Source organism: Pongo pygmaeus, chromosome 5 (genome assembly GCF_028885625.2).
Source record: "Pongo pygmaeus isolate AG05252 chromosome 5, NHGRI_mPonPyg2-v2.0_pri, whole genome shotgun sequence".
NCBI classification, from domain to species: Eukaryota; Metazoa; Chordata; class Mammalia; order Primates; family Hominidae; genus Pongo; species Pongo pygmaeus.
The window spans coordinates 4527433-4539740 of NC_072378.2; the positions used below are offsets into that span (position 1 = coordinate 4527433).

The window sequence follows — 12308 nt, forward strand, 5'->3', positions numbered from 1 at the left end:
AATTTTAGTTAAATCTGCTGGATAACTTGCTGCAGCTTCTCCATTAGCACTTGCTGCTTCACCTTGCCCTTTAAGTTACAAATATGGCTTCTTTCCTTAGACCTCATGAACCAACCTCTGTTGCTTCAAACTTTTCTTCTGCAGCTTCCTCACCTCTCTTGGTCTTCAGAGAATTGAAGAGAGTTAGGGCCTTGCCCTGGATTAGGCTTTGGCCCACAGAAATGTGGTGACAGGTTTGATTTTCTATCCAGACCACTAGAACTTTCTCCGTATCGGCAATAAGGCTGTTTCTGTTTTCTTATCATCTGTGTGTTCACTAGAGTAGCACTTTTAATTTCCTTCAAGAACTTTTTCTTTGATTCACAAGTTGGCTAACTCTTGGGCACAACAGCCTAGCTTTCAGCTATCTCAGCTTAATCATTTCTACATTTTGATTTAAAGTAAGAGACATGAAACCCTTCCTTTCACTTGAACACTTAGAAGCCACTGTAGGGTTATTAATTGGCCTAATTTCAACATCATTGTATCTCAGGGAATAGGAAGGCCCAAGAAAAGGGACAGTGGTGGGAGAACAGCAGGCTGGTGGAGGGGTCAGAACACACACAGCATTCGTGAATTATTCATCATCTTATATGGGCATAGTTCGTGGCGCCCCAAAACAATTACAATGGTAACATTACAGATCACCAGAACAGATATTATAATGATGGAAAAGTTTGAAATGTTGCGAGAATTGCCAAACTATGATACAGAGATGCAAAGTGAGCAAAGGCTGCTGGAAGAATCATGCTGATAAACTTGACCCGCACAGGGTTGCCACAAAACTTCAATCTGTGAGAAACGTACTATCTGCAAAGTGCAATAAAGCAAAGCACAATACAACCAGGTTTGGCTGTGAACTCTTTAGCCCCTTCTCAGATGTCCAAGAGAAAAACAATAACTAATAATCCTTTTGTAGTTCATAAGCTGATGGTTGGGTTTTCACGCTCATGTGTGAGATGTGCTCCTTCATATCTAGCAACACATTACCGGGCTGGCGTGACAACAAATGAGTCAACAGGAGGCACAGGCCCGTTGTATTGCACATCTGGAAACAATTCTCTTCTTATAACCCAGCTAGGGTTCATGTTCATCATTTCACAATCTCATTCAATAGTAGGTAGTGATTTCCAACAACAGAAAGTGCACGTTTCCAAGCCACACAGTCAAGGACCTCCGCAACCTGAGTTTGGAAACTTGGGGAGAATTGTGTTAAGTGAACAAAAAGGTTAGACATTCTAGGTGGAAAAAATGATACTGGCAAAGGTGTGATGGTAAGAGGGAAAGGAAAATTCCACAGATGCATGGCCACCATGGCTGGAGAAGAGGGTTCCTATAGTATACAAAGATGTGGCTTTCCCGTAGACCAGGTGCCATCTCTAGGGAATCACTCCCCCACTCCCCAACCCCTGTGGTCATGCCTGCTTCTCAATTCCTGACAACTTGGGTTTCTACCACCTGCTAGCACTGCTAACTTACACTGCTTTGTATTGCTAATGATTTTTTCCTATGTGGTGTATCATCCCAGTTCAGTGGTAAATTTCCAAAAGACAGTGACAGCATCTAATGTGAAAGTTTACCCAGATCCTGGCTAACACAGTGAAACCCCGTCTCTACTAAAAATACAAAAATTAGCCAAGCGTGGTGGCATGTGCCTGTAATCCCAGCTATTTGGGAGGCTGAGGCAGGAGAATCGCTTGAACCCAGGAGGCAGAGGTTGCAGTGAGCCAAGATCATGCCACTGCACTTCAGCCTGGGCTACAGAGTAAGACTCTATCTCAAAAAAAAAGGAAAAGAAAGTTAACCTGGAGCAGGCACTTGAAAAGTATAAACAGCCAATTCCTTCAGAAAACAGAGAGAGGGGCAGTCGAATTATTAATAAACAGTTGGATTAAGATCAACCTCTAGAATGAAAATGGCTGATTAACTTAGTTGTAAGTCACTTATGCTGATTAGCAGCAGATGAAGCAATATAGAGGTTTGTCAACGTTACTCAAAATTTAATTTAAAAACCATTCCATCAGTATGATAATTTTAATAATCTGATGGTACTGAAGTCTTTGTCACACTAAATGATTTTTTTTTAAGTTCTTTTTCTTATGTAGAAGATAGGATCAAGCAAACACCTGCAGCTGGTCACATGTGCATTACTGTGTGACTCTACAGTGCCCCATTGAAGCCAATGTCACTTCCTCCAGGCCCCAGTCATCTTCCCACATTCCACAGTGCCTTTGTCCAGACCTGTTATGCTGTAATCTTGCAATAACCTTTGGAATTGCCTCTTTTTATTCGATGAAGTCTGCTGTCAAGCAAGGAAAGCTGGTTGTCAATGCAGCATTCAGGGATGTAGGCCAAGTTCATCGCACTGAAGTCCTATCATTGTTAACAAAAACAAAATAATTGCTGCATGTTGACATACTACAAGTAAGGGAAGTAACTAAACTGACATCAGTGGAATGGAGTGGGAGGGCCATGAGATGAGACAATCTCTACGTCGCATTACCAACCTCTGTGCCTGCATTTATTCCAGCACCTTCCTTTGAACTCATTGTGGTCCTCTCCAGACAACACTCTCATTATCTCGAGGTTGAACTCCTTCTCCTGGAACAGTCTCTCTTCACAATTATGATGCCTCCAGACATTTGAGAGGGAGCCAGTTTCCCTTTAGAATACATTAGTGTCTTTTAAAAGTAAATAAATGTTTACTTTGTCAAGCAATTAATTAGAAACAGCAAAGTAGGTGAAAGAATGACAGAAACAAAGAACAAGGAGGTGTTTTAAGGAAAATCCTGTTGGAAACTTTAGGTGGAGAATGACACCCGTTCTTTCATTCATTTGTTTTTATGCTGGAAAGCAGACAAGATATTTTACAACAAATGATATATGAATTCTAAAAATATTAAGGGAAGGGAAGTAAAACAACAAGAGACAAGAGACAAGACATGAAAAGGATGCAAAAATTCTGTCAGAAAACCTAGGTAAAAGAAGCACAAGTCTTAGCTCCGTGATCCCAATCAGGGACCACAGGAGGAGCTGACCAAGAGCCACTGGAGGGGTTCCCAGCCCTGGCTGTGCCTTGGACTCAAAGGGAGGCAGCATTTTCAAAGTCTGGTCGTCTCACCCTACTCAAACGCACTGAATCAGAATCTCTAGGCCTTAGACCAAGACATCTGTCTAATGAAAGGAAGCACAAAAAACCATCAAGAGAAACAACCTTTAACTCCCAAAAGAATTTATGACATATGGTTTTCTTTTAAAGCCACTAGACAAGGAAATGCACCGTAGTCAATAACAGATAAAGAACACCTTCAGAGATGTTTGTCACATGACTGTTTCTCACACCAACCCTCAATAAAGGTTGAGGACATAAGGGTACCTTAAGCCTTGTAAAGAACTTTCTCCTCCGCAGCCAGCCTTGTGCAAGGGACTAGACTAGGGAATGGTGGATGGTACGTGCTTTGGGCTTCTTCCCCTAGGCTTGTGGTGAGACCCAAATGAGTAAGGTCATGCACATAGCAGGTATCCAGTAAACATTAGTTGATTATTGTTATCATCTTTACTTTTTTTTTTTTTTTTTTTGAGATGGAGTCTCACTTTGTCAGCCAGGCTGGAGTGCAGTGGCACAATCTCAGCTTACTGCAACCTCCGCCTCCTAGGTTCAAGCAATTCTTTTGCCTCAGTCTCCCGAGTAGCTGGGGCTACAGGCGCACACCACCACTCCTAACTAATTTTTGTATCTTTAGTAGAGACGGGGTTTCACTGTGTTGGCCAGGCTGGTCTCGAACTCCTGACCTCACGATCTGCCCACCTCAGCCTCCCAAAGTGCTGGGATTACACATGTGAGCCATCATCATTACTTTCAGAGACCATTGCTCTTAATGGACTTTGGCAGGAGCCGAACATTTACCTTCACTAACAAGAAGCAAACCAAAAACAAAGCCTGCTTCTGCTGTGCCTCCCTTGTACTACCTGCCAGCACAAGGTAAGATCTGGAGTGCCTGACACACCCTATTTCACCATTCTTCACAACTACCCTATGGGTAGGCACTATTCTTATATGCGACTTACAAATGGGAAGATCAAGGAACAGACATGTTAAATGTTGTCAATGATATGTGGCAGAATTGATCATCTGACTCTAGATTGTATGACTTCAAATAATATGCTCTTTTTCTTCTTCACACTATTTTTTTTTTGACACAGGATCTTGCTGTGTTGCCCAGGCTGCAGTGCAGTGGCGTGATCACAGCTCACTGCAGCCTCGACCTCCAAGTCTCAAGTGATCCTCCCACCTCAGCCTCCTGAGTAGCTGGGACTACAGGCTCCTGCCACCATGTCTGGTTAATTTTTTCTCTTTTTTTGGTAGAGATGGTGTCTCACTATATTGCCCAGGCTGGTCTCAAACTCCTGGGCTCAAGCGATCCTCCTGCCTTGGCCTCCCAAAGTACTGGAATTACAGGTGTCAGCCACCGCACCTGGCCTGATATGCTCTTAATGACCAGATTTTATGCCCCTGTCGGAAAATAAGGACTCTCGCTGGTTAGGAAGGAACCCATAAGTTCCAGGTATTCAGAGGAAGAACATACCCAAGTTACAGTTTTGTTGCAAAAATTAAAGCCTGAGCCACATCCTATCTCATCACAGAAGATGCCCATAGGAGTCCTTGTATATAGGGGACTGTATTCAAAGCAACTTTGTTTCTTTTTGTGGGGGGAGGTTGTTTTTTTGAGACACAGTCTTGCTCTTGCTTAGGCTGGAGTGCAATGGCACGATCTCGGCTCACTGCAACCTCTGCCTCCTGGGTTCAAGCAATTCTCCTGCCTCAACCTCCCAAATAGCTGGGATTACAGGCGCCCGCCACCATGCCCGGCTAATTTTTGTATTTTTAGTAGAGACGGAGTTTCACCATGTTGGCCAGGCTGGCCTCGAACTCCTGACCTTGTGATCTGCCCAAAGTGCTGGGATTATAGGCATGAGCCACCACGCCCGGCCAAAGCAACTTCCAATGGGGCCAGATACCCAACACATGCACGAGTTTTGCTCTGACCTTGGCCTGGAACACTTTGGAACAGCCTTTGTCTCCCACCCACATTTCTGATGACCCATCAGAAAGCTCAGCTAATTCCTCAGAATCTATCGTCAATAATCTCATAAGGTTCCCTTTCTTCAGAACATGGCCTATGACATCTTTTTTAAATGTTCTCAATTCCTTTGAAAGGGGGTTCTTGGACCTATAATCCCAGCACTTTGGGAGGCCTAGACAGGCGGATCACCTGAGGTCAGGAGTTCAAGACCAGCCTGGCCAACATGACAAAACCCCATCTCTACTAAAAATACAAAACACAAAAATTAGCTGGGCATGATGGCAGGTGCCTGTAATCCCAGATACTTGGGAGGCTGAGGTGGGAGAATCACTTGAACCCAGGAGACAGAGGTTACAGTGAGCCAAGATCACACCACTGCACTCCAGCCTGGGCAACAGAGCGAGAGTCGGTCTCCAAGAAGAAAAACAAACAAACAACAACGACAAAATTGGGGAGGTTCTTCCCAGGAGTCTTCTCTTTTCAAGTTTGTTATTCAAGAGAGTGTAAAGGTTGAGAGTTAAAACCATACAGATGTCATAAACTGCTGCTCAGACAATAAGTGACAGTAAGCTCACACTTGCCACCAGGGCGGCAGCCAGCTTCTGATCACTCGTGAAATAAAAGCCAAAGGGCATCTCACGGGCAGGTTTCATTCGCTGAGGGTGTGAGGAATTGGCTCTATGGCTTTTATATAGACTCACAGGTACCAGTCAGTAACAGAGGCCGCCTCTAGCCGGGACCAACACTTCAAAGTGTCCTCCTTGGTAGGCACAGTGCCACTCTGGAGAATGAGGACATCTTTAGGACCTTAGGTGAGGTCTGAAAGCCCTGGACACTGCGGGACGCTGGGCAGCCGGGCACCCTTGGAACTGAAGCCGCCTGGGGAGGCAGGAAGCCGCAGCTCGTGCTGCTGTTGACGCCAAAGCCGCCTCTCCCCACCCCCTCCCGCTCCCGGGAGAACCGGGCAGAGGGAAAACCTGGAGGGATGGAGCTGGAGTTGAGGAAGGGAGCTTTGGCTAGACCCCGCATGGGCAGGAAAGCGGGAGAGAGAGAAAGACTAAAATTGAGTGCAGCACTGGTTTTAGAAATAACTTTAGGAATAACTGAAAAAGCAAAGCTTGAATGTCATCTTGGGGTGTGAGATAACAGCCACAGTCCCTTTTTAACTCTGCTTATAAATATGTTTAACTAAAATGGCTTCGACTACAGTAATGTCCACAGCCGGTCATAGGTCATAGCTGGAAAGACCAGCAGTGAAATCTTTTCTTTAAAGCCAACACATTTTCTCTGTTCCTAAAATGTTTTGCCTACCAAGCCCAGGGAGCCCCATAGAACACACCGCCTACGTGGAAACCAGATGCAAATTCTATGGTACAAGTGGTTCATTGGTGCCTTTGGAAATCCTAGAACTAGAGACCTGTCAGCGGGATGTCAATCCTCAGGGAGATCTCAGAGCATTTCATAGAAGCCAGTGCGGGGCAAGTCATGTCAAACATTTCTGATAAGGCTGTGATTTCTGTAAGGCTTGTTTTTTACATAATCATTTTTAAACCATATTTTTTCAGATAATAAAAGTAGTATATGCTTTCTATTTAAAAAAAACTAAAAACAATAAATAAATTAGATCAATGCAGCCCTACCATGATCCCAGTCCTTAGAGATAACCACTGTTAACTGTTTGATATGTACTTATCCATATTTTTCTCTGCATATATGCTATCTTACAAAAGCAGGATTTATATCTATGTACTCAGATTCTTAGTGACTCACATTACTAGGAAGGTGATTTTCAAAAGTAAATTAATTTTTAAAGTAATTTCAGTTTAACTTTGATGTTCACATATGAATGTGTCATTTTTTTAACTGAGCATTTCACTAGGAGAACTCAATATTATCATTTTGATAGTGAGGCAGTATTGCGGTTCTCATACAAAAGATAGCAGGCAGGAATTATTAAATAATCTTAGTTATTTGTATAGTTAACAAGAATGATCTAATAGTAAGCAATTATTGAGTCCATACTAACTTCTAGGTACTGTCATAAGCATTTTACTTATGTTAACTCTGAAGAACAACCTTATGAGGAAGGTAGTAATATCCTTTTTCGGGTTGAGAAAAAGAGACTCAGATAAATTAAATAACATTCCCAAGGTCATGCAGCAAGTAATTGCTGCACAGATATTCAAATCTATTCAAAGCAACATCAATATATGTTCTATCCTGCTACCAACTGTTCAAGTCATCAGGTTATAGTTATGAAAACAAGCAGATAAATAAATCAACATGTTTAAAATTGTTTTGTGATTCAACTATGTATATTATGGAGTTCTTAGTGAAAGTGATGAGTTTGTAGTCCATCCCCAAGTACTTACCACCAGTGTGACCCTGAGCAGATCTTTTAGCTGAAACACAGCTACAAAGTGAAGATGCTGTCTATAATAACACTGGGCTCACAGAGCTAAAGTGAGGTTTAAAGAAGGCAATGTATATGAAATCTCCTTGAAAACTGTAAAGAACTATCTAATATGATGTTAAGGACATATTTATGTGGCAATTCCTAATTCAATTACAACAGGCTTTATAACTTCACATTTATAATAATTCCATCAGAATAAAACAAATGCAGAATTTTTTTAACTAACTGAAAATAAAAGGCAGCTTTCCGCACTACTCAAAGTCACAGCATATTCCCCGAGATCATGTCTGTAACCTCTCCCAGGCTTGGAAAACCTTGTTTTCCAACCATACTTTTTCCCATTCTGATACTGAAGTGTTAGATTAATTTTTATTTTGTCAACATAATAACATTCATATATTTTGTCAAATACTCAATACAAAAAAAGAAGTTTCTGACCTAACTCCCCAATTTTCTTGCTGAATACTACCATTTTCCTTTCCTTCCTCTCTTTCTTCCAGTATTTACGTTCACATTTCAAAATGGTACGTTTATTCTGCAACTTGTTGATTAATCTATTTTAGTGTATTATTGACTTCCTATTAGAAAGATAAGGATATTGTTTTCATAAACTACTTCCCTTCCTCCACTTTCCTCATACTCCAAAATGGGGTTACATCATAATCATGAGTCATGTGTTCTTGAGTCAGTATTAACATCGTTATGGTTATTTAATATTGTTTACCATTGAGACAAAGGGTAAACTATCACTACTATTTCCTCTCGTGTAAAAAGAAATCAAAAATGGCAAACAATAGAGATAACCAATGAAACCAAAGGCTGGCTCTTTGAGAAGATTAATAAAATCACAAAGACTCTAGACTGAGCAAGAAGACACAAATTACCAAAATCAGGAATGAAAGAGAGAACATCATCACAGATCCTACAAATATTAAAAGAACGACAGGGAAGAGTATAAACACGTATATGCCAATAAATTTGAAAAATTACCTAAGTGGTCACATTGTTCAAAAGACACAGATTACCAAAACTGGCACAAGAAGAAATATAAAATATGATAAGGCTTTATATCTATTAAAGAAATTCAATTGAAATTTAAAATCTTCTCACAATTATAAATCCAGGTCTTGATGGCTTCTCTTATGAATTCTAACAAATACCTAAGTAAGAAATAATACCTATCCTATACAAATATTTTTATAAAATAGGAATCAAGGAACATTTCCCATCCATTTTATGAGGCCAATATTGCCCTGGTACTAAAAACAAAGACATTAAAAGAAAATAAAACTATAGCTAATATTCTTCATGAACATAAAGGCAAAAATTATTAAATATGAGCAAAACAAATCAAACAATATTTTAAAAGGATAATATATCATGATCAAGTGGGATTTATCTCAGGAATTTAAGATTAGTTTAACATTTGAAAATTAATCAATGTAATTCATCATATTAATAAAATAAAAGAGTAAAACCCTATGATCATCTCAATAGATGCAGAAAAAGCATTTGGCAAAATTTAACATTCATTCATGATAAAAACTCTCAGCAAAAATGAACTTTCTCAATCTGATTTTTTTTTTAATCTATGAAAAACCTACACCTAACATCACACTTAATGGTGAAAGACAGGACGTTTCCCCTGAGATGAGGAACAGAGCAAGGACAGCCACTCTCAACTACTCCTATTCAACATTGTACTAGCAGGCATAGCCAGTGCAAGTAAAGTCATCCAAAATGGAAAAGAAGAAAAACTATTTATTTGTAGACATGATTGTCTATATAGAAAATCCTAACAGAAATATGAAAAAGCTACTAGAATTACTAAAACTAACAAGAAGGCTTAGCAAAGTTGCAAGATACAGTTAATATTTAATTATCAACAGTATTTCCAAACAATTGGAAAATTAAAAAAAAAATTTAAGTTCACATTTACAACACACACACAAAAATTAAATACCTGAAACACCTAATGATAAGCTTAACAAAATATAATCAAGATATGTACGCTGAAAAGCATGAAACATAGCAGAGAGATATAAAAAGACTCAAATAAATGGAGAAATAAATAATACGGATAAGAAGACTCAATAGTTATAAAATGTCAGTTGTTTCCAAATCGATCTTTAGACTCAACAAAGGAATTTTTTTGTAGAAATTGACAAACTGATTCTAAAGTTTATATGAAAATTTAAAGCACCTAGAATAGTGCAATTTTGGAAAAGAAAAAAGTTTGAGGATTTAACACTACCTGATTTTAAATCTTACTAAACTGCTACAATAATCAAGGTAATGAGCTATTGGTATACAGACAGACACATGGATCAAAAAAACTGATTAGGGAGTGTAGAAGTGGACTCACATGTACATGCTCAACTAATTTTCAACCAAAGTGACAAGGTAAGCCAATGGCTCAAAGATAGTATTTTCAAATAAATTGTGCTGGAACAATCGGATATCCTATGACCCTTATCTCAAACCATACACAAATGTTAACCCATAGACTTAAATGTAAAAGATAACGCTATAAAACATCCAGGAGAAAACATATCCAATCTCAATCTAACAAATATCTCATATACAGAACATAACAACCACTAACCATAAAACAAAGTATTAATACGTGGAACTTTATCAAAATTAAAACCACTATTCTTCTGAAGACAATGTTTACAAAAAAAAAGGCAAGCCACAGAATGGGAGAAAATATTTGAAAATGTACATTTGAGAAAAAAATTGTATCCAGAATATGTAACAACTGTTACATTCATTGTTATAGTCAACAATATAAACAACCCATTTTTTTAATAGGGGAAAGACTTGAATAAACGCTTCAAAAAAGAAGATATACAAAAGTTTACAAGCAAATGAAAAGATATTCAACACATTATTCAAAAAAAGTAATTTAAAAATACAATGAGATATCACAACATATGCATTAAATTAGCTAAAATTAAAAAAAAAAAAAACACTGATAATCCCAAGTGTTGGCAAGTGATGGAGCAACTGGAACTCTCATGTATTTTGATATGCACGTAAAATGGTACAACCATTTTGGAGAAAAGCTTGGCAGTTTCTTATAAAGTTAATCTTATATTTACTATATGACCTAACAAGTCCATTCCTATACATTTATTTAAAGGAAATGAAAATATATGTTCACATAAAGTCATAGTCACAAATGTTCATAGCAGCTTTATCATTAATTGCTCCAAACTGGAAAGAACCCACCCAAGTTTTCTTCAATAGATGAATGGATAAACTATGATACAGTCATAGAGTAGAACAATATATAGCAGTAAAAAAGAATGTATGGCTGGTATATGCACCAACATGGATGAATCTCAAAAACATTATGCTGAATAAAAGAGATCACACTCAAAAGACTACAGTCATGTAGTTCGTGGGGAATGGATCTGGGACCTCACATGCATACCAAAATCCTCTGATGCTCAAGTCCCAGATATAAAATGGCATAGTATTTACCCACATCCTCCCATATACTTTAAATCATCTCTAGATTACATATAATACCTAGTACAGCGTAAACAAAAATCGTTGTTGTAGTGTATTGTTTAGGGAATAATGGCAAGAAAAAATAAGTCTATACATGTTCAGTACAGACACAATGTTTTTGCCCAAATATTTTTGATCCATGGTTGGCTGAATCCATAGATTTAGAACTCATGGATACAAAGGGCCTATTTATTTATATGATTCTATTTATATTAACTTCTAGAGAAAGTAAAACTATAGCGGTGGGAAGCAGATCGGTGGTTGTCAGGGTCCAGGAAGTAAATGAAAGGATAATTAATCCCCTTGAAAAGGAGTCCAAGAAATTTTCTCGGGTGATGGTAGCATTCTGTATCATAATTGTAGTGGTGGATACATGACTGTATATTTTCAAAACTAGGGATTCTCAGCCTTGGCACTGCTGACGTTCTGGGCAGGAGAGTTCTTTGTTGCAGGACTTCACTGTGCACTGCAGGATGTTTAGCAGTGGCCCTGGCCTCCACCCAACACGAGGATCACACTCACACCCCCGCCCAAGCTGTGACCACCAAAATTGTCTGTAGACATGACCAAATATCTCCTGGAGGAGTGAAATCACTTCTGGTTGAGAACCACTAGTCAAAACTCATCAAATAGACTGGGCACAGTTGCTCACGTCTATAATCCCAACACTGGGAGGCTGAGGCGGATGGATCACCTGAGCCTAGGAGTTTCAGACCAGCCTGGGTAACATTAAATTAAATTTAACAAAATAGAATTAAATTTTATTTTTAAAATTCAAATTAAAAAAAATTTTTTTAGATAGGGTCTCATTCTGTCACCCAAGTTGGAGTACAGTGGCATGATCTCGGCTCACTGCAACCTCCACCTCCCAGACTCAAGTGATCCTCCCACCTCAGACTCCTGAGTACCTGGAGCATAGGTGCATGTCACCACCCCGGGCTAATTTTTGGTAGAAACTGGGTTTTGCCATGTTGCCCAGGCTGGTCTCAAACTCTTGAGCTCAGGCAATCCACCCACTTCGGCCTCCCAAAGTGCTGGGGATTACAGGCTTGAGCCACCACACCTGGCCAGAAATTTTCTCTTTAATTTCAAAAAACAGAGAAAAAAGACCAGGCACGGTGGCTCAGGCCTGTAATCCCAGAACTTTGGGAAGCCAAGGTGGGCAGATCACCTGAGGTCAGGAGTTCGAGACTAGCCTGGCCAACATGGCAAAATCCCATCTCCATTAAAAATACAAAAATTAGCCAGGT

At 39.5% G+C, this 12308-nt stretch overlaps 1 pseudogene; it reads left to right on the top strand.

Moving 5' to 3' along the window:
* Window positions 1-946: 946 nt before the first annotated feature.
* Window positions 947-1039, top strand: LOC129039810 (small nucleolar RNA U13; annotated as a pseudogene).
* The last annotated feature ends 11269 nt before the right edge of the window (window positions 1040-12308 follow it).